This window comes from Rhipicephalus microplus, chromosome 6 (genome assembly GCF_043290135.1).
Source record: "Rhipicephalus microplus isolate Deutch F79 chromosome 6, USDA_Rmic, whole genome shotgun sequence".
In the NCBI taxonomy this organism is placed as follows: domain Eukaryota; kingdom Metazoa; phylum Arthropoda; class Arachnida; order Ixodida; family Ixodidae; genus Rhipicephalus; species Rhipicephalus microplus.
In genome coordinates, this window is record NC_134705.1 from 122,939,301 (window position 1) to 122,963,453 (window position 24,153).

Genomic DNA, 24,153 nt, shown 5'->3' on the forward strand with positions numbered 1-24,153 from the left:
CTCCTTTAGAGCCAAAACTATGACGCAAGCTGAGAAGGTTGCCATTGCTTTCACCGCCTCGCATCCGACCTCACGAATCACCCTGACGGACCCACACTCAGCCTGTTCCCATTACCTTCAGGCTTTCATCACCCCGCTGGTAGCTCACCTACTTCAGGCAGCTTCTTGGTGCTTAAACCTGCACCCCATTCGTATAGTATGGATTTCAGGCCTTTCGGGCCTGCCCGGCAATGAGGCAGCGAACGCCGCTGCCCGCGCTTCTCTCATCCGGGCCGTTACCACTCCGTGTCCCGAGTCGAAATACGGCAATATGAATATGGCGCGCTTTTGCGAAATTCTTGCCTATTACCGGGCTTCGCGCCACCTGTACCCGGACACCGCAAGTGGTCTGGAGAAAGCGGAAGAGTGAATACTACGCCGCCTCCAGATGAACACTTATCTTAGTCCGGTGGTCGCCAGGCATTTTTTGCCGAAAATCAGTGGCACCTGCTCGACCTGCCAGGTCCTGGCCGACACCTCCGACGTTGTCGCTTTGTGTCCTACTAACTCCCCTCCCTTTACACCCCCTTTCCCCATCCCAGCTGGAGAGGCTGGGGAGGAATACCTGCTCGGCTGCTTGACCTTGGATGCTCAACGCTTCTGGGCGATAAGCGTTCGAGAAGCGGCCAACTTCATTGGCATCCCGGAATAGGGTATTGCCACTCAATCATGCAATATGCCGCATCTTTGTGGTACATTTTCTCTAACAAAATGTTGCCACCACTACCAGTTCAGGGGTTGACGCGCAGCATTCCCGTCTACAAGGTTCCACGTTCAATTTCTTGCGCCAAAGTCCTTTTAAAGATTTTTCTTCATTTATTGCGTTTTCATAAATACACATATACGTATACATCTACAGCGTATGACCCCGATACCAGTGGTGAAATGCCGCCGAGAGCGTCCATATAATTGCTATTGCAATAAAAGGTCTCGCACATCAGTGTCAAACGCATCGAAAAAGGGCGCCACGGCGCATCAATCGCTGCCGTAAGCAAAACTTTGAGATTGGGCCTGTTTGTATTCCACCTTCAATTATCAGCACAGAGATGAAGAAGGTGGTTAAGCGAGCAGTTCAGCACGCCTCCCACAAATAAAACTGTATCATGGGGGCGGACTAGCCTTTTGTTGCTTTTTTACGATTTGTTGTGCCTTTTTTGGGCATTTTGAATATCACTCTACCACCTACTTCGTCATGTCGAAAAATAAGCGTTTTGTTTATTGTATTGCTTAACGTATTGAGGACTGTCACGCAATTTTTCGTACGCGCTCACGTCAGTTGCTGTGTTGAAATATATAAATGTGCATTTCTTTTAAATCACTGTTCATTAGGCAGACAGCGCTTGTCCCTCCTTAATGTCTTGTTCTTTGTCCGTTTTTGCGCCGTTTGTCCAAGATTGCTGTAAAAGTTAGGAAAATCACTGGCGCGGATGAACTCGGCGAGAAGACATTGTAACGCCATGATCAAACGTGTTTTACTTATATTTTTGCGTCCACTGGCATGCAGCGTTTATTATATTTTCAACATCCTGCCCCACCCTAGCAAAGGATAAAGTAGGTGTTGTCCATGCAGCTTGGACCGGCCTATTCAGTACAGCGCGGGCTTGTGTTTTGAGAAGTAAAATCAAAGTAGTGTGCCGTGACTAGAATGTGCCTGCGTTACTTGAAACAGTGGCCTAAAACATTGGTTATTCCTGTCATATTGTACTACTACGACGTAGCCTGCCATTCGACTTCTGTTCAAAGTTCAATGATACCAGTAGGGATGTCAAAATACTGCAACACTTTCTTTTCCATTTGTACCAACGCCAATATGGTAGCCTCTGATAGAACCATAGCTCCTCGAGAGAATCATTTCTGGTAGTATGCGGCGCAGTTCATGTGTCATATGAGCTGGGATCCCGTTGAACGGGAACTGAATACCCGACGATTAGGAGCGTAAGGCATAGTAGAGAAAAGCTGGATATCCTCGGAGGGCTGATTTTCCATTTCTCGAGATTTATTCCGGAGTTTCTGACCATTGATCTTGTGTTACACGCTTGTAGTCGACAAAAAGGGTACACTCCTCGCCGCATGTCGTCAACAGAGAAACTCTGCTTAGATGTTGGGGCGAGTTTTCTAACTTGTGCGCTTGCTCTGTTCAAATCATCGTAACCTTAATGAAAGTACATTGTTGTCGATGCGAACGGCACGCGTGTCAATCACTGATCGATGATGTCGTCACCCCTACGATGGCAGTCCTCTGTTCATGGTAGTTTCACTGAGTGCTGGCCGTCACACTGCTTAGTTGCGTGCGTGTGCTGTAAAGGTTTATCTTAAGAAAATTGGCTGGAATATGTGACGCACATAGAGTGATGCTTCGAAAAATAGTGTAGATTTCTTTTCTGCAGCGTCTACTCGCGGGTCATGCATAAGGAGGTAAGTTTTACAGTCTTGATTGATATGGGGGGTTTAACGTCCCAAAACCACCATATGATTATGAGTGACACCGCAGTGGACGGCTCCGGATATACGAATCACCTGGGGTCTTTTAACGTGCACCTAAATCTGAGCACACGGACCGACAACATTTCCGCCTCTATCGCGAACGCAGCCGCCGAAGCCGGGATTTGATCCCGCGACCTGCGGGTCAGCAGCCGAGTACCTTTGCCACTAGACCACCGCGGCGGGGCAAGTTCCACAGCCTAAGAAGATCTTCTGGCTGATAGGTCCTTACACTGAGTAACCTAAGATTCACTCCATTACCACCAGACCTGGCACATCTGGCTGTCGCATCGAAGGCATATAGAAATTATATTGTTGTAGGAAGCAAGGCTCGTTTTTGAAGTCATAACCAAGTACTTCAGTATAGCTTAAGAAGCTGGCCTAAGAGAATACGCTTGTGCAGTGAGAAACCAACCTTCGTGTTACTCATCACGTCATACTAATTAAGCGGTATGCAAAGAAGGTGCACTATAGCTATAAGCTGTCGGCCGATATCCAAACTAGAAAAGATTTCACTATCTTAAGATCGGTGATGAAAGGAGCTGCACCGCGCAGTTGCGCTCCTTCTCTACAGTGTTCTTTATAAGTGTAGTAGACCAGATTAATTCTCATGATGCGTAGTAGCCTCATACTCGCTACGGATGCTTATGCGAATGCAGGATGCTGATTCTACTAATTAGTTGTCCCACTACTCAATATTGAGCATCAAGGATCTCATTTTTTTATTGCCATAGATGAAGTCCCGCTCTGTTGCCTAGACAGCACTAGCTGCTTTTACATACGTCGTCTACACCTGTTCTATAACATTGTGATTCAAGTTTATAGTGGTTTCAGTCTGCATCAAGTTTAATGCCATATAACTCAGATACATCATCGAATCGTTACAATATCTAACGTAGTGTTGCATCCCTTAGGCACTGAAAAGGAAGACACCAAATTCTCATATTTTTTATTGATGTATTTTATTGCGGCGCATGCTATTGCTAATCAATATAAAGTGGGCAGCTAACCCAAGAGGTGTACGCAGCTCAGTCTGCACATTGCCCTTGAAAGAAATCCGTTGCAGTTCCGGTCAAAGCCGCCCATTACGCAGCGATTCAACCGTGAGTTGTAGTAAAAGATACTTCGGGACCATCGTCCAAAGGCTAGATAAGGGGCGCATTGGCAGGCTGAAAAAAAGAGACAATAAAAGAACTGCTGCTGTACATACTCACATCTCATCCACATGTAAATACAAGCCAAAAAGCAAAATACATGCACAGCCATTTGCAGGTAATTAGGCGGAAATATGTATGTTGAAAATACGAACAAATTTCACAGCGAGAACTGCTGCAGCTAGGTTTTGACTGAAACTGAGGGCGTCGAAATGGTCAGTTGGCTAAGAATGACATTGCTTGCACTCTGCTAAACTGTGCCACCATTGAAGCTGCTTGGTGATTGACTGCACCATGACTGCACAATTATATTCAAGAAGCATAGAAACACTATTTTAGGCTACCTCATTTTACCTTTAATGCCAACGAAAATTTTACTGAGACCTCACAGTTACTACCGACACCACGTCACACAACACTGTCCTAGCAGTCTAATGGTCAAAAGTCCGCATTTTACAATAACGGAGCGCAACGCTTTTTTTGTTGTACTAAACGGCGAGGGCATGAATATTAACTGGGAGTATGCACGTACATTCTTACAGCAATACATGTTTTTACAGGAATAAAAATTTGAATACTCTGCGCGTAGCACTCGCGTCTAAACAATGAACTGCGCTTTCGTTCTAACTCAAGCGTACCTTACTGGCATGGAAACTATTCCTTATGTGCTAAACCTCGTTGATACAAGTTTCATGGGGTCGCCAGAAATATAGTACTCTCTTAAATTGGTATCTTCAGAATACACAAAACTGTGTTCGGGACAAAATAAACGTGGTTCAATGAAACTTGCACGCGATACATGGCTAAGAAATCATTCATGTGCTCCTATCTTTTGGTTCTAATGAACGCAGGAACATTATAAACAGGTTGAATGCTTGTCAGTAGAACGCTTAGACGTCAGCAATCTAATTTGAACTGGTAATACCAGAAATGGTGTTCTGTATACGACCCTTGACAGGTGATAACTCTTTCCAAATGTTTATTGTTTTTTGTATGAACAATGTGAAGTGGTGTGACTTAAGGAACACGTTGCACGTGATTTATTGAGAGTAAATTAGAACCACCATATTTTGTTGTTATTACATTATCGCGATGGCGTGAGGTATTTGTTTTGGAGACTTGAGGCCATGCCCTCCAGTAACTTGGTATATTCCCGTCCATATGAAACATTTCGAAGTGTGCATGCCCACAACACTTTTTATTGTCGTTCTCGAAGATGTGAAGTTTAACACATGATGAAGGCTACTTAATTTTTACTGCAACGAGATACCTTGCATCATTGTAGCAGTCACAGGTAAACACAGTCTAAGAACGCTGCCTAAAGCGGAGCAGCACACGTGGATTCTTAGCAGGCGAAGTTTTTGTAAATGAGGACTCTTTATCTTATATACTTATTATTACCGTAGAAGATACACGATATGGTAGATTTGAATGTATTTAGAATATTTATAAATGACTACCATATAGGAACGTTCGATGTGAAGAAAGAGTAATATTGAAAATGAGGCACATACCAGCAGGATATATGCACATACCACGTCGTCTGTTACACTCTGCAAAAGAAAACAGCCAACTGAGTTTCAAAGGTGTTCCTACTGAAAGCGGCATGCCTGTTTACATCAAGTCACCGTAGTGGCGTTCATCATGCAGCACAGTTTTGCTAAATAATTGCAATATTCAAAATAATACGTTTCGATCTCAGGTATATAGGCAGCCAACATAGGCCATTTCAAATTAAGACGCTTGAAACAATTACGAATAGTGGCTCATTTCACAGCGCTCACAAAAAACTCTTTGAAGTATCACAATGTCTTTTTTTTCAGAGTAGAAATAACAGATTTTCGTGAAGTGAAATTTGGCAATGACGTCATTCAAGAAGTGCATCGAACGGCGTTAACATAAATAATACCTGGAAATAGGTAAGCTTTCTACAGCACAATCAATATCTTTAATCACGGGTTGAGAGTACAGTTTGCTCCAAGCGATCAGTATCAAGAATACTTCAGAAAGACAATGAAGACGACGGATACTATACCGCTCGTGTTATCGCTGTTTCGCCGTCTTAGCAGCAACTGATTCTATCACAGTGTGTATAATTTGTTAATATATTGCTTCCTCTTGCACCTTACCTCCATGACCTTTGGTCGTGGTGGCAGGTACCAACAGAATCGAAAGTTGGGCTAGTTGGATATGCATGGTAAAACCGTGTATTAGAAAGAGAATATATAAACAAACAACCAAAAAACAACGCATGCGTGTGAAGGCAAAAAAGTACATCCGTGGCACATCGAGAACACAGGGTAAAAGAAGAAAGATTATCTCGGAACATAATCTAGAAAAGCAAGCTCTTTAACGTGCCGAAAAACCGAAGGCATTTTATTCGTGCGCGTGAAGTGATAGTTATTTCACGGAGGTACCAACGCGATCGCTATATCTACTGGCGTCTTCGTTTGTCTTTCTGAGTCATTCTTGCCCCTGGCGACTTGATTGTAACACTAATATTGATGTTTCTGAGTGACCAAGTCAAATAATAATAGCTTTTTATACTTTAGTAGCAAAGGTAACAGGCATTCGCAATAGGTACCAGTACGTGTTTACGTATGAAAACAGGCTGTAGAGCCCAATAAACAGGAGTAAATTTAACATACATAAGTTTGTCTTGAAGTTTAGACTGTTACATCTCTGAATCTGCGATCCTGAAGTCTTCGAAAGCCTTGCAGGTTGTGATAATATGCCCTAAATAAAATTTACAGGCAGCACCATGCATCAGAACCTGAGCGTTATAAATCGCTTTCTCCGACCATCGCCATGTGGCCAACCGGCCATGAAATAGAATAGCGACAGTCTTGTAGGACAACAATAAACAACTTAGAAGACCCATCCAGCATTTCAATTGGCATAAAACGAAAGGTAAACGTGTGTTCACACAGGCAGTGCTTACTGTGAAGTGATACACAAGAACTTGTACAGTCTTAGTTGTTATTTGAGATTTATACGCCACCTGAGTTCAATGTATCTTCCTTGACGCCTCCTGGTACATTTCTATCGCGGCCACTGACGCCTATGATGATGATTATTCGATGTGGTACCTGCAGTCGCTAACGAACACCAAGACACAAGGTATTGTGAATTCAATGCAAAGGCAGCATCAACTGGCATACAATAAAGACTAGTACTCGATATTGACCCGTTGAGAGGATCGTCAATTAAGGTAAGAATCTGAATAGTGTGTGCTCTCGCGTAATACGGTAACCTACCTATGTAATTTTGAACGAAGTAGTTCAAGCGGTGGCAATTGAGTCATGATGTGCAAGCCACAAGGAGATTCAAACGCTCGCACTATTGACCCTGCGGGATGCGTCAGCCGCAACCGCTTCGGTCTCTTCTCTCAGAGATCATTAAAACTGCGACCACGGCTTGGTCTCATCCGCCACCGTTCCGCCTCTTTCCTCTGCAAGATCATGCACGCCTTTCCACATTGCGCTACAGCAACTAAGGAGGCAGATGTTTGTAACATGAGCTGCGAACATGAGCAGGCGTTCCACGCCCCGAATTCTTGTGTCTCAATCCGCCGAGGGACGTCATTCAACCGTCGACATTGTTGTCTTTCTGCAGGGCTTATTGTACTAATTTAATTAGTTGGTGCTATAGTACCTGAAGCAGAAAGACACATCCACGGTGTGAATGATGGATAGTGGGGCGGAGCATGCGTGCGTCCATTCGTTCTTGTTTTCGTCCATTCATGCGTGCGTCTGTGTGGACGCCAGTGCGTCCATCCGCCCATCCGTGCGTGCGTCTGCTCGTGTGTCCGCACGTTCATCTGTGTGTGCGTCTCTGCTGTCGTCCAAGCATCCACTCCTGCGTCCGTTAATGCGTCTTTCCGCCCATGCAGCCATCCGTGCATCCGTCCATGCATCTGTCGGTGTGTCCGTTCATCCACCTATTAGACACTCTGAATACCACCATCTCGCATCTTTTCATCATATATTCCTCATATAAAAGCACCGCCATCCAGCGGACATTCCAAGGACTGAACAAGAGGAGGCACACGCACACTTTCTTACGGCTTGCGCTTCGTGTCTACTTTCCACCTTTAACCACCTCGAGTTTATGGTATATACTAGTTCACTGTATTTATGGCACTGCGGCCGAAATGTCGCTAAACATTTCTAAAACCTAGGAGGTTACGATCAGCGAGCATGAGGTAGCAACCCTTTCATTTCTTGTGTGCATTGTTGAACAATAAAAAATCGCAGCGTGCCCGCTAACAAAAAGCCGAAATTTCCTGTCTCTTATTCCCCCTTAGCAGCCGTTGGCATGTACATTAAGCACTATCTTTTTATTGTTCAACAACGCACAGAAGAAATCTCTCACCGGCACCACCTTGGAGGTCAAAATGTTATACTTGTTACACACTACTACAACGGCTACTAGGGACGAACGGGTGCCGCTATAAGGAGCTTCGCCCCTAAAACACCGTTGGTGCATGTGGAAGCGACATTACACTTACAACAAATCGTCACCCACCTATTGAAAGGAACTGTGTCTAGGGCGACGCACCGATGAGAGCACGCCCACTGTTTTTCCGAAAGCTGCTGTCGGGACGTTTTTACCCTGGTCTCCAAGACAGCGACTTTTGGAGATTAGGTTTGACTGCGTCGTTCGCGCATCCTTTGCTATCGGTGCTAGTAAGAATCATGTCGGATCGTTTTCCTTAACTGGTCACACATGGTGGCAGCACAACACTACGCCTAGCCCCTCCAGCAGCAACCACCAGGCGAGAGGGAACGTGTGAGAGATTCTACCTCTCTACCTCTACCGACTCGACCTCAAGCAAGTGGGAAAGGTCCCTCAGGAGCTCACTTCTCGCCGACCAGCAATAGGCCGTCCAGGAGGCCCACGAAGCGGCGGCCAGGTACTCTCTGTCAGTCCCTATGTGGAAGACGCCCGCTACGCGCTAAGCGCGTCCTGCAAGACTGAAATAAAGTTTTTCATTCCATTTCATTACAGTGCAAACGCGCACTTCTCAACGGGAGCCATTGGCCTGCCTCAGTTCAGGGATGGGCATTGATGAGACGCTACTCGACGGGTAGTGCTGCTTACCTCACACTTGCTTCCGAGCATTTTCTCCAGAAATGCGGTAGACATATTTCCCACTCCGATTTCATACGGTGGTCAAATGTGTTCCTTCGTGCTCTTTGTTTTCTGTTGTAGGCCCGTTTGCTTAGACTGGGGCTCACGTTAAAGAACCCCAGGAGGTCAAAATTTCCGGAGCCCTTCACTACGGCGTCTCTCATATTCATATGGTGGTTTTTGAACCTTAAATGCCACGTATCAATCAATCAATCAATCAATCATCGTGATCTTTGTTTGTATCTCGAAGCAACGCCGCCGCTGCATCACAGCGCAGCGTCTGCTATAGCATTAAAATGACGCTTCCCCATTGGCTGCCCGAATAGTGCCACAAATGGCGACACGCTATCTCAAAACACCGTATCTTTTACACAGGTGGCGGGACTGCCAGTCATGTGAACACAAGAAATGCGATACGCCTCCCCACAGATCTGTACACAACTGAACAAAAAATTACTTAATGGGCTTTCCGTAGTGAAGCACTGAATGAAAAGTTCTCTCCCCCATGACCGCAAAGCGCGCATGAAACCTAGGCGATAGGTGAGAGCAAAAAAGGGCTAGATGAGAGGATGGTGAACAGTTGTATCGGGCGCATCTCGCTGGGATTGGTTGTAGGAGGCGTCGTCGCATGAGCACATTTGTTCCGTAATCCAGACGTACGTAGCGTCAAAATGATCGACCGATGTTTTCGCTAGTTGGATAACGTATTGTTTCATTTTAATGTGAGCGTCATCACCGCAAGCCATAATTGGTTACTCGTACGTGATGCTGTGGTGGCGCTGTCACTTATCGGAGCATCCATTCCGCAGCATGCAGCTAGACTACGCCGGGTTAGGAAATGGCGAGGCGAAGACTGGCGAGGCGAAGACGCATAGTGTGTCGCCGCATGAAAATGTATATTGCTAAGCTTACAACCGCCCACAAACGCACAAGGCTGGGCATGATGACACTCTGCCGCGCACAAGCTTCCTTCTACCTCCTGGTTCTTGCTTGTGCTTTTGTTATGGGCAGTAACAGCACACACACTCACGGGACGAAGAGAAGAGACACAAACAGCGCTTGTTTGTGTCTATTCTCTTCGTCCCGTGACCTTGTGTGCTGCTACTGCCCATAATGTATCACCAAGTAGCCCAACTATCAGTCCTGCTGTGCTTCTGTGAATGGGGCGAGGAACAGGGTGTGCAAACTATTTTGTGTCGCGAACTAGATAAGAAACACAATTGCTGGAACATATGTCGGGCACTTGTTCGAGATAAGAAAAACTTTTTATGAAGTCCTGCATTGAGAACAGACTATTTGCAGTGCAGATAATCAGTTTAAATATTCACATTTGTTAATTAACAGGGAAGAAGTTTTTACCATTTAGAAAAATGATTATATTCCTTTTTCCCCAATCGATACGGAATGTGGAAGATACGTTCGCAAGGACGTCTGCTTACGTTTGGTGTGTAGCGACACCATAGACCTGAGTTAACGTGGGTCCCAACCCCTCCCACGCCTAGCCGTGCGTGGCTGAGCCATGTCCGGGGAAAAGGAAATTCTTGGGGTTGAGTCGACGCCGGGTGATTGGACCTTTAAGGCCCCCTGGCAGAGGCAACACACCCCTTTGGCCCCGGCTTCATATAGATGGCACCCCTGGGCTGACCCACCCAGGGGAAATCGGCAGTCGCCTTTTCCTATTTGTCTGCTTACCTACATTTTGGTCTTTTCCTCTCTTCAAACTTTCCTTGTCTTCTCCTCTCTTCCGTTTACTTCTTTCTTTTCTGGCGGCCAAGGTTAACCTGTCGTAGCTATCCAACCTTGGGTAATCCATATACAGTTATAGTGATAGCCTACAAATGGCGTTATGCAGACTTGCATCAAGTTCTGTCACACCCCCTTGTTGGGCTCCATGGTGGGTGGCTGGCGCTTTCGCCGAACACACACTTTCTCCTTATGGCAAAGCAAGCTGCTGTTGTTTATGATCACTCTTCGAAAAAAGGGCGCACCGTTGCAACCTTCCATTTTTTCAGAAAAAAAGCGTATTTCCGATGTTTCATGTTATACATAGTGAGGGAAGCATGACTGCTCATAGACTGTCTCCTTTCTAGGTAGCCAAATGCCTCAGAAGCACAATCAGAGCTTACTACAAAGCCAGTAAGATGTCTAATGGCGACTTGCTCCTAGAGCGTAAGACGAAAGCCCAATAAAAAAATGAATGACCTAAAACTTATTGATGACGTAGCAGTCACCGTGTCTTCACATCGCACAATAAACACGAGTCATGGCGTGATCTCAGAAGAAGACGTATTAGACTTGAGTGAAGAAGAACTTCTAGATGGTTTCTAAAACTAGAATGTCATAAAAGTGTAAAGGATACAAATACGTCAGAATAATGAGGAAATCCCCACCAAGCACATAATATTAACCTTCAATACCTTCCAAGCACATTAGATGCAGGGTACATCAAGCTTCGTGTGAGGCCGTATATACCAAATCCTCGGAGGTGCTTTAACTACCAGTGATACGGGCAAGGATCCCAGACCTGCCATGGAAAACAAACGCGCCAAATGCAGCTCTAAGGAACACAAGTCCAACGATTGCGAATCACCTCCTTATTGTGTTAACTGTGATGGAAGCCATCCAGCCTACTTCAGAACATGTCCTAAATAGAAAAAAGAAAAAGAAATCATTTCCCTCAAAGTAAAAGAAAACCTGACATTCCAGGATGCAAGGAAACGTCTCTCATACCTTGATCACACCAGTTTTGCCGAGGTGGCGCAACAGGGGGTAGCGTCACAAATGTATGAGCAGTCTACCGCAGTCTCCAAGAGTTGCCCAATAGTTACTGCCCCTACCCCTCAGGTGGCGGCAGCAGCTACTGCTGCACCATCAACATCGAAGAACGGAAAGACTTTGGGTCCATAAATCCCAAAGTTAAACCGCATTTCAAGGCAAGAGACGCAAGTCTCGATGCCTGGTCCTTCATTTCTAGTGCAAAAGAGAAGGCTATAGATGTCGATGAACGAACTACGGTGTCTTCAACGCCCAAAGATCAGCGCTTTTTGAGCGCAATAAGAAATGAACAGATCTCATAACTGCTCCTCAAAAGAGATTGGTAACCTGAATGGCTACCTTTCTTGAGCATTCAGAAACTTATATCCCGTTAGCACGTACATTGAACACACAACACACACATTTTCCGAAAGATGGGCACACAAGTTTACAGTGGAATGCTAGGGGTCTATTTCATAACCTAGATGATGTCAAGGACTTAATAAATAATTATCAGCCAAGGCAGTTCTGTGTTCAAGAAACGCATTTAAAGTCTACCCAGAGGAACTTCCTAAATCCATATGTGGTCTTCCGTAAAGATTGAAATAGTGCAACACCTCACCAGGAGGTGTGGCAATCATTGCACAAAAGGCAGTTTCATGCCATCACGTACTGAGTCAAAGCCCCCTCGAGCTTGTGGCTGTTCGGGCTATTCTGTTCAAAGATCTGGTGACAGTTTGCTCCATCTATGTACCTTTTGATGCAAGGTTTGAAAAAATAGAGTTTGAAAAGCTGAATAACCAACTTCCAGAACCGTATGAGATCATGGGAGATAATAATGCCCACAGCGCACTATAGTGTATTACAAGATATGATGCGAGAGGTCATGAAATAGAAGACTTTCTCCTGATATCTGATGCCTGTCTCTTCAACAGGGTGGAATCCACATAATAAAGTATCACACAGAATACATACTTATGCATAGATATTGCCATTGGGTCACCTTCCTTCTTACCTTACTTAGAATGGAATGGTAATAATAGTCTATATGGGAATGAGCATTTCCCAACTCTTTCAGAAACAAAACGATGGTATAATCGACCAGCTTACGTGAAGAAACGAAACATTCGTAGTGCAGACTAGGTGAAATATAGAGAACAATTTGCGCTTTGCCTGGTAGAAGTGAACCACTTAGATGTAGAAGAGACGGCCAGCTATATCTCCGAGTATATCCTCAATTCAGCGAAAAAGAGCACACCCCAGTCTAGCGCAAATAAAGTTAATGCGAAACTGTGGTGGATTGGTGAATGCGAAATCACAAAAAAACGCTAGAACAAGGCATGAAGAACCTTGTCTTGCTACTTATCAGTAAAAAACTTAATAGAATTCAAAAGCTGCAAAGCAAATGGAAGATGTATACGCCTTACAGCCAAAAGAGAAAGCTGGGCATGCTACATATATTCAATAAATTGATATGCAGATACCAACAAAGTGTATATTAGGATTCATAAACTCAAAGGACAGTGCCCACTTCCTTTGCCTATGGTAAATAACCGCGCCTATACAATAGAGGAATAAGCAAACACCCTTGGCGAATGCTTTGAGAAAATATCAATTTCAGAAAATATACCGCTAAGTTCTTAGGCCTTAAGGTATAGCTGAACGTGCACCTCTGCATTTCAACAAAACTCGCTCAGATAGATGCAATCATCCACTAACACTCCATGAACTCAAGCTTGCGTTAGATTCTTGTGAAAGTTCAGCTCCTAGCCCCGACACAATTACCTATGAAATGATCCGAAATCTCCCCGACGAAACGCTAAGATGTCTTTTAGGTCTTTACAACAAGATTTTCGCCACTGGCAACATACCCTCTGCTTGGAAAGTGTCAGTAGTCCTTCCAATTCTCAAACATGGCAAAAATCTTTCTTCAGTGAATAGTTACAGGCCTATTGCACTCAAAAGTAGCCTACTCAAAGTGTTTGAAAAGTTGTATAATCGGCGCCTATTCTATTTTCTGGAATATAATGGTATACTGGACCCATGCCAACCTGGTTTCCGAAGAGCTAGATGTACAATTGACAACCATGTTCGCCCCACCGCGGTGGTCTAGTAGCTAAGGTACTCGGCTACGGACCCGGAGGTCGCCGGTTCATATTCACGCTGCGGCGGCTGTGTTTCCGATGGAGGCGGAAATGTTGTAGGCCCGTGTGCTCAGTTTGGGTGCACGTAAAGAACCCCAGGTAGTTGAAATTTCCGGAGCCCTCCAATACGGCGTCTCTCATGATCATATGATGGTTTTGGGACGTTTAACCCTTCATATCAATCAATCAAAACGGCCTTGTTCTTCTCGAGTCATACATACGTGATGCGTTTGTACATAGACAACACTGTCTTTCTGTTTTCTTTCATCTTGAGAAGGCACATGATACTGCCTGGCGATACGGAATATTGCAGGACTTATCATCCTTTGGTATATATGGTAGGTTGATAGATGTCTTAAGAGATTACCTATCTGAAAGGAAGTTCCGCGTAAGAATAGGCAGAGTAATGTCCCGAACAATTATTCAAGAAAACGGAGTACCGAAAGAAGAAGTGCTTAGGTGCACACTTTTCATAGTTGAAATGAATTCTCTTCACATGGTCATCCCACCTGCGATATCATGTTCAGTCTATGTGGACGAAATGCAAATAAATTTCAAATCCTTCAACTTGGCTCTATGTGAACGCCAGATACAGTTGGGTGTTAAGCGGCTTGCGAAACGGGCTGATGAAAAATATTTGAAGTTTAACACCGAAAAGACTACTTGTGTACTGTTTTCTAGCCGAAGAGGGATCCATCACGACCCTTGCATACTAATTAATGGACAAAGCTTAATTGATGTAAAAGAACAAAAGTTCCTTGGTGTCATCTTTGATGCTGAGCTCACCTTCTTCCAGCACATAAAGCAGCTGAAGATAAAATGCTTGAATACTTTGAACCTTTTAAAGATTTTATCTCATCAGTCGTGGGGGACAGGCAGGTATTGCCTCATATCTCTGTCCACAAGCCTGGTTCTGTCACGCATAAATTATGGTTGCATAGTCTATTAGTCAGCTTCATAGACATCACTCAAGATATTAGACCCTGTATGCCACGCAGGTATCCACCTGGCTCTTGGTGCCTTCCGTACCAGTCCTGTACAAAGCCTTTATGCAGAATCAGAGGAGTGGCCCCTAGATTATCAGCACGCTTATCTCGGAGTTCATGTATGCAATCAGAGTAATGTCCCTGAAACAGCACTCATGCAAGGCACTTTTTACTGATGTTTCCACAACCCAAAAAATTTAAAACCGGCCTTCAGTCGCGCCACCATTTCCTTTAGCAATACTACCTGTCGTAGAAATACTTGAAATACATTTCGAGGACTTGCAGAAAATTCAACATGCCGAAGTCGTTCCACCATGGAAGCAGCGCCCGATCACTTGTGACTAGTCCTTTAAAGACCTCAATACAAATACTTGACTAAATGCGCAAGTAGAGCAACATTTATTGTCTCTCGAACACAAATATCGTTCTTCTGCCTTCTTGTACGATGAATTTAAATCCCAGATATCTGTATCTTCTGCAGCCTATGGCCAAGACCTATCAAACAGTAAAACCTTGCATACACACACCAGCATTTTCACGGCTGAAGCTTATTGCATTCTGCTTATTGTGCAGCACATAATACGACACAACATTCCAAGGTCTATAGTGTATACAGATACAGTAAGCGTTGTTACGGCTCTGTCCTTTGGCAAGTAAAGCAGCAATCCTGTTTTTAGCAAGCTTCTGAGTGAGATTCATACAGCATAAGACCTAAACCTATCTGTTGCGCTATGCTGGGTGCCAGACCATTCTGAGATCGCAAGCAAGGAAATAGTGGACAAAAATACCTGAGAAGCAGCTAGTCGACTCACAATCAATGTAAGCTCTGTTGCTGGTGTGGACCAAAAACCTGTTGTTCATAAGAAAATACGTAGCCACTGGAAGCGAATTGGGACAAATAAGTTGACAACAAGCTCCACCTGGTGAAACCTAAACTAACGAAACTTTGCCCGCAAAAACTGAATAGACTGACTGAAGTCACCCTAGTCCGTCTCAAGATAGGCCACACTTGAGCCTCACACAAACACCTTTTGACAGGTACTGATCCACTGACATGTGTACACTGTGGAGAGAGTTTAACCATTTTACATGTTCTCATCCAGTGCCCTGGGCTTCACCAAGAGTGCCTGCCTCACTTTGGAGAGCTTTACCGTTACCATACACGACCACATCCTGCACTGTTTTTATCACTCGACCCAATGTTTTATCTTAAGTCATTTTTTATTATCTTGCACAAGTTAACTTTTTTACAAGTTGTATTATTTCATCCTAGTCACCAGGCTGGGCCGCACTTTTGAGCTACAGCCTGTTTTTTCAAGAAGAACGTCTGAGCCCTCACACTTCTTGCTCAAACAGGAATTGGGTAGCGAGGAACTCGAACATTACCGACTGATTTTTCATGAGAAACTACCTCGAAGGCAGTGTATTGACTTTCAGGTTCATTATTAGACAGTGTATTTATTTTCATACATTAGATATATCATTACATTGCATATATTTTAAACAATCATTTTAAGCTCTACAACTGCTATCATATGAGATCTGTACTGGCACTCTTTGGCCTCAGATGCCCTCGCGCCGATAAAAATCTAATATAATAATTGTAGAAGGTACAGCTGGGTATTGGCGGTGCACCCGCCATGGTGGTCTAGTGGCATAGGCTGCTGACCCGCAGGTCACGGCGTTGAATCCCAGCCCTGGCGGGCGCATTTTTGACAGGGCGAAAATGATCGATGCCCATGCGCTTAGATTGAGGCGAACGTTAAAGAAACTCAGGTGAACGAATATTCCGCAGTCCTCTACTGTGACATCTATCATAAGTATATGGTGACAGATATGTGGGGTTTAACGTCCAAATACCACCATATCATTATGAGAGACGCTGTTGTGGAGGACACAGGCAATTCAGACAATCTGAGGTTTTTCAACGTGCATCCAAATTTGAGCACAGGGCCCTCAGCATTTCCGCCTTCATGAAAAATGCAGCCGCCGAAGCCGGGAATCGATCTCGCGACATGCGGGTCAGCAGCTGAGTACCTTATACACTAGACCACAGCGGTGTGGCATAATTGTATGGTGCTTTTGCGACATTGAACAGAAAGAAATATTGTTATTGGGGTATTCGTAAAACAGTAGAATATACACGCTAAAAAAGCGAGTAAAAAGGGTGTCCTTCAGGCAGCGAAACGTCTAGCTTTTCTTTTTTTTTTCTTTTCGAGCCAACGATAACGTGAGGATGCTTCTGGTCTTGTATCAAATTGCATTTGGCGGCTGCTTTTTTGTCAGCGTTTATTGTCTTCGTTTCTTTTTTTCTCGCCACTCTACTTTTTTATTTTTTAATGGTACCTTCCAACCATCGCTTCATGTCTGTCGTAGCCAGTGATAGCCTGTTAAAACGAACTTCGTGCGTGAGAAGTCTTCGCTAATCGTCCAACTGAAATTTGAGGGCACTGAAAGCGCCGTGCGTTAGGTAGAAATCAAGTGGCATTCTTTAAAATTTGGCGCACTTTACCCAAACCCTGGAAGAAAAGTAACCAGCGTTGTTATCTTACCGTAACTTGAAAATTTCGCTATTTTTGGATAACAGCTACAAGTCTAGTCTTGAATTGTTTCTCTTGAGTCAGTGTTTAAAAAGTTCATTAAGCAGTTCTAGTTAACTACCGTGCTTGGCAGATCAAAAAATTTTCTTAAGTGCTACATACAGCAAAGAACAATACTACGCTAGCTGGAGACGTGCCGCACTCATTTTTATTTTTTTATTGCTTATTACTTCTTCAGCTGAAACAACTTGTATATAATAGCGTATTTGCAGAGGTGCTTGTCGCCACTAGAGTTCATTCAATCGTTGATCGTAAAACCAAAATCACTTATATCTTTCGGCCATTAGACCGAATAATTTCTTTGTTCAATGACCTCAAACTCCCCGCTTTATTTTGTTGTGATAAAAAAGTCGCCACTAGTCAAAGCTGGGGTATAATAATATATTCAAGGATACAGTAGTTGCACATTAATTCAGTTGATCTATCTAGTTTCATATACTGCAGTAAAGGCAAAAATTGATTCGTACCAAGCTCATCTCTTCTTGGAGCCACTTCTATGGTTGGACACATTCCTCGTAGTTGCAGAAAAATAATATACATCCACAGGATTCTTTGTGCACAGCCGCACTTCATTATTTTAATGGATGTTTCGCTGCAAGACGAGAACACACGCTCATATGTCATGCTTATTTAAAATGCTGGAAAAGCACATAAGCAGATCAAACTGGTATTCGGCAGTCTTAACATATTTTTGTTGGCAATAATTTATGATTCACCGCAAAACCAACGTTGCATATTCGAAATAGCTTTTGCACTATTGATTGCATTTTTACTACGTAACATGAGACAAAGTAATCACTCAATAACGGCGATAAATGAATATTTATCGAAGTTGGCATTCTTACGAGTGTTTTTTCAATATCTGTTGACTTGAAAAGCGTGATTTTGTCATAACTGAGGCGCTTGAGGACAGTGAATAACTCCGTTCTTATAAAACTGCTCTATAAACATGTTGGTGTATGCCACAGCACGCAAATATATGGAGATAATAAGGATAGCTTCGTGATAGGGATACAAACACCCCAAAAGTGGTAATTATAATGCCTTCAATATGGCTCATACCCACTCAACAAGATAGACCAACAATTGTTATGAGTTGGTGAGACATTTCTAGTCCTCAATATTCATAAGAAACATTACGTGCGTAAAACAAAAAGAGTCCCATGATTGTTTTTCTCTCGTTCAGAGTATACAGTATAGTCGGTATATTGACTACAAATAAAGGAATGGGAATGTATAATTATATAACAAATACTACTTTTTGGAGTTTTTAGCTGGGATGTCATTTTGTATCAGAGTGGTTTTGTTTTTCTCTTCACGTCTCTTTTTTTCTTGCTCTTCCGCAGTTTCCATTGTCTTTTCTTTCTTTTTCCCAGTTTCTCTTGTATATTTTCGTTCTCTCTATTTTCTACGTCTCGCTTGCTTCATGTTAATTCTATTTTTATTCTTTGTTTTTCAACGTAAGTCCAGGGGACGAGAGCCTATGATAGAGTCCATAAGCGTGGGCCTGTCATTTGTTGTACTCTTGACAGCATCATTATTGCCCTCGAAGAAGGTAATCAACAAGGCTTTTTTCTTGTAGCAAGCGCACGGTCAATATACCAGTGACGCGAAATAAATACGTGGTTTTTATTGTGCTACGTGAGGTGACGATGAATAGACACAATAGCCAGGGCCTCTAAAATTCTCAGCACTTTAAAAAAAGAGGACGTGTGAGACAAAGAGTGCTTGCCGCTAAACTTATACGGCTCATGTGGAAGAAACAGATGATAGTAGGGTAGATAAATGTGCCTAATGCGCTGGAAATGTGGCGCCCTTGAGAGGAAGGTTGGGCGACAAACTTTTTACATAAGACAGCGTGTTGCACTACTCTTGCGCTGCTTTGCGCTGCTTTGCGCTGCCACTATTGCACTGCTTTGAAAAATACAGGGGGAATCTACAAGACTTGCGCACTGCTTCACTATTCACTAAACATTCCATACTCAGAATTGATCAGTTATATCATTTTAAATTGCTTCAGTTAATACAAAAGACTAAGCTATATGAAGAAAGTTGCACCGAAAGACCACACTACAGTCTGCGAGAACAAAAGAAACGAGCTCCTAAAATAACAACCAAGTATGGAAAACAAAGTGTTGCTTACCAGGTACCTAAGGTTTTAAATACCCTTGCAGATCAATTGAACTGAAGGGCTAGTAGTGCGACTTCCAAGAAAGAAATAAAGAACTTATTCATAACCACCGCTCTACACTATCTAAACTACGTAATGGAGTCTCATGCCTCTGCAAATGCTTAAATTGTTCATAATTTTCTATGTCAATCATACGAGTGTATACAGCGCAATTCATTGTATCCGCATGCATTTTGTGTCTGTTTTTGAGTTGTTTTCATTGATATCGTTTAGTTGTGAATTTTTACGAGAATGACCTCTAATTCCTAAAATGTGTTATGTAAACTACTCATGCTATTTATGTTTGAATTTTGTGAGTACAATGGCAGGTTTCTTGAAACCAATGTATTGAATACATATATTGTTTGTCAGTGCTGATGTCTAAGCTTTGCACTGTCACAGACTGCGGAGGGACAAGGGATTTTGTCAGGCTGTTCGCCTTTAGGCCTTTGCCCCTGCAGTGAGCTCTGTATCCGGCTTACTGTAAATAAAAGTACTACTACTGCTACTACTACTACTCTCGATAACGAATTGACCGCGTGGTATTCGGCGGCCCCCTTGTAGCATACCAAATCGTGTATGTGTAGCAGGCCTGCAATACAGCCGAGGCGCTTGGCCTTCCGCTGTTAACGTGGGAGCAGCTTTCTGTGCGTTGAAACATGCTCTGCCGAACTTGAAAGCTTTCTATACCATACTATTGGCAACGCGAGGAGGCAGAAGGAATCCACGGATAATAAAATGAGTGCTGGGTTAAACTATAATATGAGTATTAAGTGTAATTAGGCTTATAGAAGAGTAGAGAAATGCGGTGGTTGAAGTATGATTGCTGCTTACAAGAGAATGAGCTTTTACTAGGTAATTTTGTGCTACTGCCGTTTTTTTACTTACGGATGGCATTTTGTTCCCGTCTAGTGGTTGCTGAAACAATTTTAGCGCCGTTTTCAGGAGTGCGGCCAGATATTCTATTCAGCACAAAATATTTTATTCCCTGCTACTTCAAAATTCTTTCAAAATAACACCGTAGAAAAAGAACCTTACTTACCAGCAGACACACCTCTAGTAAATATTGCCGTGTAATTTTCGGGCTCCTCTCCTTTAGAAGTGTAGTGGCTGTACTGACGGTGCAGCTCCGCTACGGGAAAGAATGGGCCTGCTGCCCACCCGATGAAGTTATGAGGATCGCGTGGCCAAGTAAGCTGCTCCAAATAACACACTCGTGGTCAGGATAAAGTACTTTGCAACACTAGAAAACTTGAGCGGTGATAATTTTGAGGAAACTGAACCTACAATATATAGTTAGTCACAAAAGCTTAAGTCCCAGATATATAGACAAAAATTCTCCGATCGGTAATGATTTGTGTGCTTGATGAAGTGATGAAACTGGCTGTTGTATGCTAATTTCTGCAATTGATCACTGCAGGCGACAGTTTATTGCCGAGATTAGAACATGGTAAACGATTTCAATGGCACGCGTGAAAAAAGAGTTTCCTAATATTAACTAGAGGGAACTCTGGCGCTCCACTCGTTAGGCATTCATTGGAATGACGGGCAGTACATGGACTTGCGAAACGTTAAGGCATGCGACTGCGTTAATTATGGGGTTTTAGCGTTAGGTTTTATTACAACAATAAAATTTGTGGCATTTGTGAGCTAATTGTAAACGGCGAGCTAAGGTGGTGAGCAAAATGGCGAGTTAAGGTGGTGAAGTCAAACTGCTGAATATTTAGTAATTTTGTCTCGCGACAAAGTGGCTCCACGCCACGTGGAGCAGAACGAATCCGAAAGAATGAAAATTAGAAGAGTCCGTGTACTACCCGCCATTGCCATAATGGCTGATGTGCCATGAGTTGCAGCTTCTATGGATAATACCATCCGCGTTCCCTGTAGTGCACCTGTAGGAAACTATGAGCGTGCGAACTTAGGACGTGGGACGGGCCTGTCATGTGAGTGTATGGAACCCACAAGTCGGGTGAATCAGAAACATAAATTTACCAATGAAATTGACCAGCACGAAGTTGATAGTTAGCTGCTATAGTTAGTCGGATGCTAGCTGGCGCTGGCGTCAGTCGAAGCCACGTCGAGCAGCGTTGGAGTTAACCGTGCTGACGGCTGTGCAATCGTGTAGGATTCAGTCTGCCATATTCCCTATTTCACTTGCGATGTACAGAAGCACTGCGCGTGTGTAAGAGAATACGGGCACATATGCATATATATATATATATGAATTGTGGATGTGTAGCCGGCAATTACCACCATAATGAATTGTTTTTCATGCTTTTGTAAGGGTTTTGCCTAAACTAACCACTGGTAGTACATTTCTTTTTTCGCCTGACTCCTGCTGTAATATCCAACTGCCACTCAATACTTCATCTTTCTTTTCACTGGTCGCTCAATGTGTTTGCAAAGCAGTTCTGATCACTTCCATGGCTAAATGTCCTGTAGAATACTTGAATTCGGCGATGATTCCTCGTTTGCATGACTGCTTCATTACTTCTTTTGGCTATTTATATTCATGGTGACTTTCATTGCGAACTACGTGCCCCGGAGCGGTGGTGGTTAAAGTACTCGGCTGCTGACCCACATATCGTGAGGTCTATGGCTGCAATGTTTCACATAAGAAAATCACAATCATCTCCTTCATGGGGGCTCATTATTGAGGCGCGATGTTTGGTATCTAAGATACACGGCCTGTTGACCTAACCGAGCATCCTGCGGCCTGTAAATGATTTTCGTCGTGCCATGAACGTTGAAGTGTATCTATAAGCTACTCAGAGACGAGTAAGCTCAAGCATTTTTTTGAGAGGCACACTGTGCGGTCACCACGTGTTATAGTGAGTGTGTGAGTAAAAAATGCTTTATTTGGTCCGGCAAACTGCGACAAAACACGCACCTTGCTAATTCTGCGATGTAACCGACAGGTCTAGCCTGCCGGCTCAATCACGGGCTCACTGGACGGCCAGGATTTGGCCATCGAAGAAGGGACTTCGCAGGAGTGTGTCCCACTCTTCCTTGCTGAAGGTGAAACACAGCGACTCGCACTCCCAGAGCACGTGAGGCAAAGTAGTAATTTCGCCACAAGCCGCGCAAGAACTATTTGTGTCTTTTCCCGAATAGGTGCAATTAAGAAACGCAGTACCAGAGCAAGACTTGCTTTGCAGGAGCTTCAGCGTGACCGCTTGGACTCTGCTTACCATGGAATGAAGCGGTGGGAAGAGCCTTCTCTCTAAATAAAATGAAATAACTTAGTTACCTCATTGTGCGTGCTAGGAGCGTCTCAATGTTCAGGAGGAAAGTCGTCTGATTCTAGAACAGCGCGGTCAGAAAAGCCACGCAGAGTCTCGTTGGCAGGCTCGTTAAGGTTTAGAGGAACGCCGTCAATGCCCTCGACGTCAGCAAGGAACTAGAAGATGCAATGTGTGGTGTTATCACTGCTTGTGGCACTTCGAAGAATATGAACACACTGTCGGGCAACCCAGCCATTTTCAAATGGCCTGAGTGCTGCTTTGGAGTCGCTATAGACACTGTCTCTCTGATCGTCTTGATTGGCGGGTGCAAAGCCCTCTTGCTCAGACACCTCGGGGTCCATCGTCCGAATAAAGGCACAGTTAATGATCTTGCCCTGCGTGTCCACGACTGAAACAAGCATTAGCCTTGCCATTGCGGTTCTCGGCGGCATCTACGAAGCTTGCTTCTATGTTGTTCTTAAAATCTTGCTGAAGTATCGTCGCCACTCGTGCCTTGCGACGACCTGCGTTGTGCACTGACTGGATGGGCATTGAGGGGCAGCGGAGCAACAATGAGCTTCTTCATTATATTAGGAAATTGTGTGGACTAGGCAAAGTCTTGGTGGGGTCAAGCCTGGGTGCTTCTATATTCCTTGTGTCGGCCAGCGTAGTGGGGAGCCAAGTTAGCTTGGCCCGTTTTGGCGCCTCGGCTATTCACTTCATGATGTTGTGTATGCCAAGCCAAAGGAAGTCCTTGGTATGCATTTTGACGGGCAGTCCAAAGGGTCTCTTGGAAATTTTTTCGAATGAGGGCACTGCATTAAACTTGTCACGCTGTGCTCTGAGCCAGTTGTGCATGGCCATCGTGGAAGTGAATTGACACAGAACAAAGTCGTTGATGAGTCGAAGTGAGTTGTTCTCCTTGAGGCCCCGACAACTGTCTGTGACTCTTCGAAGGAGGCGAAAAACGTGTTCAGTCTTTGCAGTGATCAGAAGGGGTGTTGAAGCCTAATGATGAAATGAAGGCTGCGTATTCAGAAATCAGCGCACACATTTTAGTAAGCTTGGGGAGCGGTATGAATTTTTCTCGTATGCTTAAGGCAGATGCTTAAGGCAGAAGGGAGAAGTCTAGAAAATGAAGCGCCTTCTTTTGACACCCTCGAGGATATCACTAGAGGTGCTGCTCAAGAAGCGACTTATTCTATTGAACATACTTCAAAATATTGTCGACATGAAGCGAAATTGGAACGGCTCAGAGCGATCCATTGTCGTGCTTAACGATGATACAGGCGCACAAAGTTCATTCACGATTTGAGCGAGGCAAGGCACCTACTAAAAAAACTTGAGCGGCGAATCAACTCACTTGAGTCATTTCGGTGGAAATCTCTGTGCGAATCGCAGGATCTACGCAAGCCTTTGACGCAGACATGGAGGATTGTCCGTGGCCTACGAGCATCGCCGCATAAAC

The 24,153-nt window shown here is 44.0% G+C and overlaps 1 long non-coding RNA gene across 1 annotated transcript; it reads right to left on the reverse strand.

Moving 5' to 3' along the window:
• Positions 1–3,465: 3,465 nt before the first annotated feature.
• LOC142764921 (uncharacterized) lies at positions 3,466–20,918 on the reverse strand. Its single transcript, XR_012883964.1, has 4 exons — positions 20,504–20,918; positions 17,759–17,883; positions 5,189–5,227; positions 3,466–3,689 (listed from the first exon to the last, which is right to left on the reverse strand). It is a non-coding gene; the product is annotated as an uncharacterized LOC142764921 (long non-coding RNA).
• Between the last annotated feature and the right edge of the window lie 3,235 nt (positions 20,919–24,153).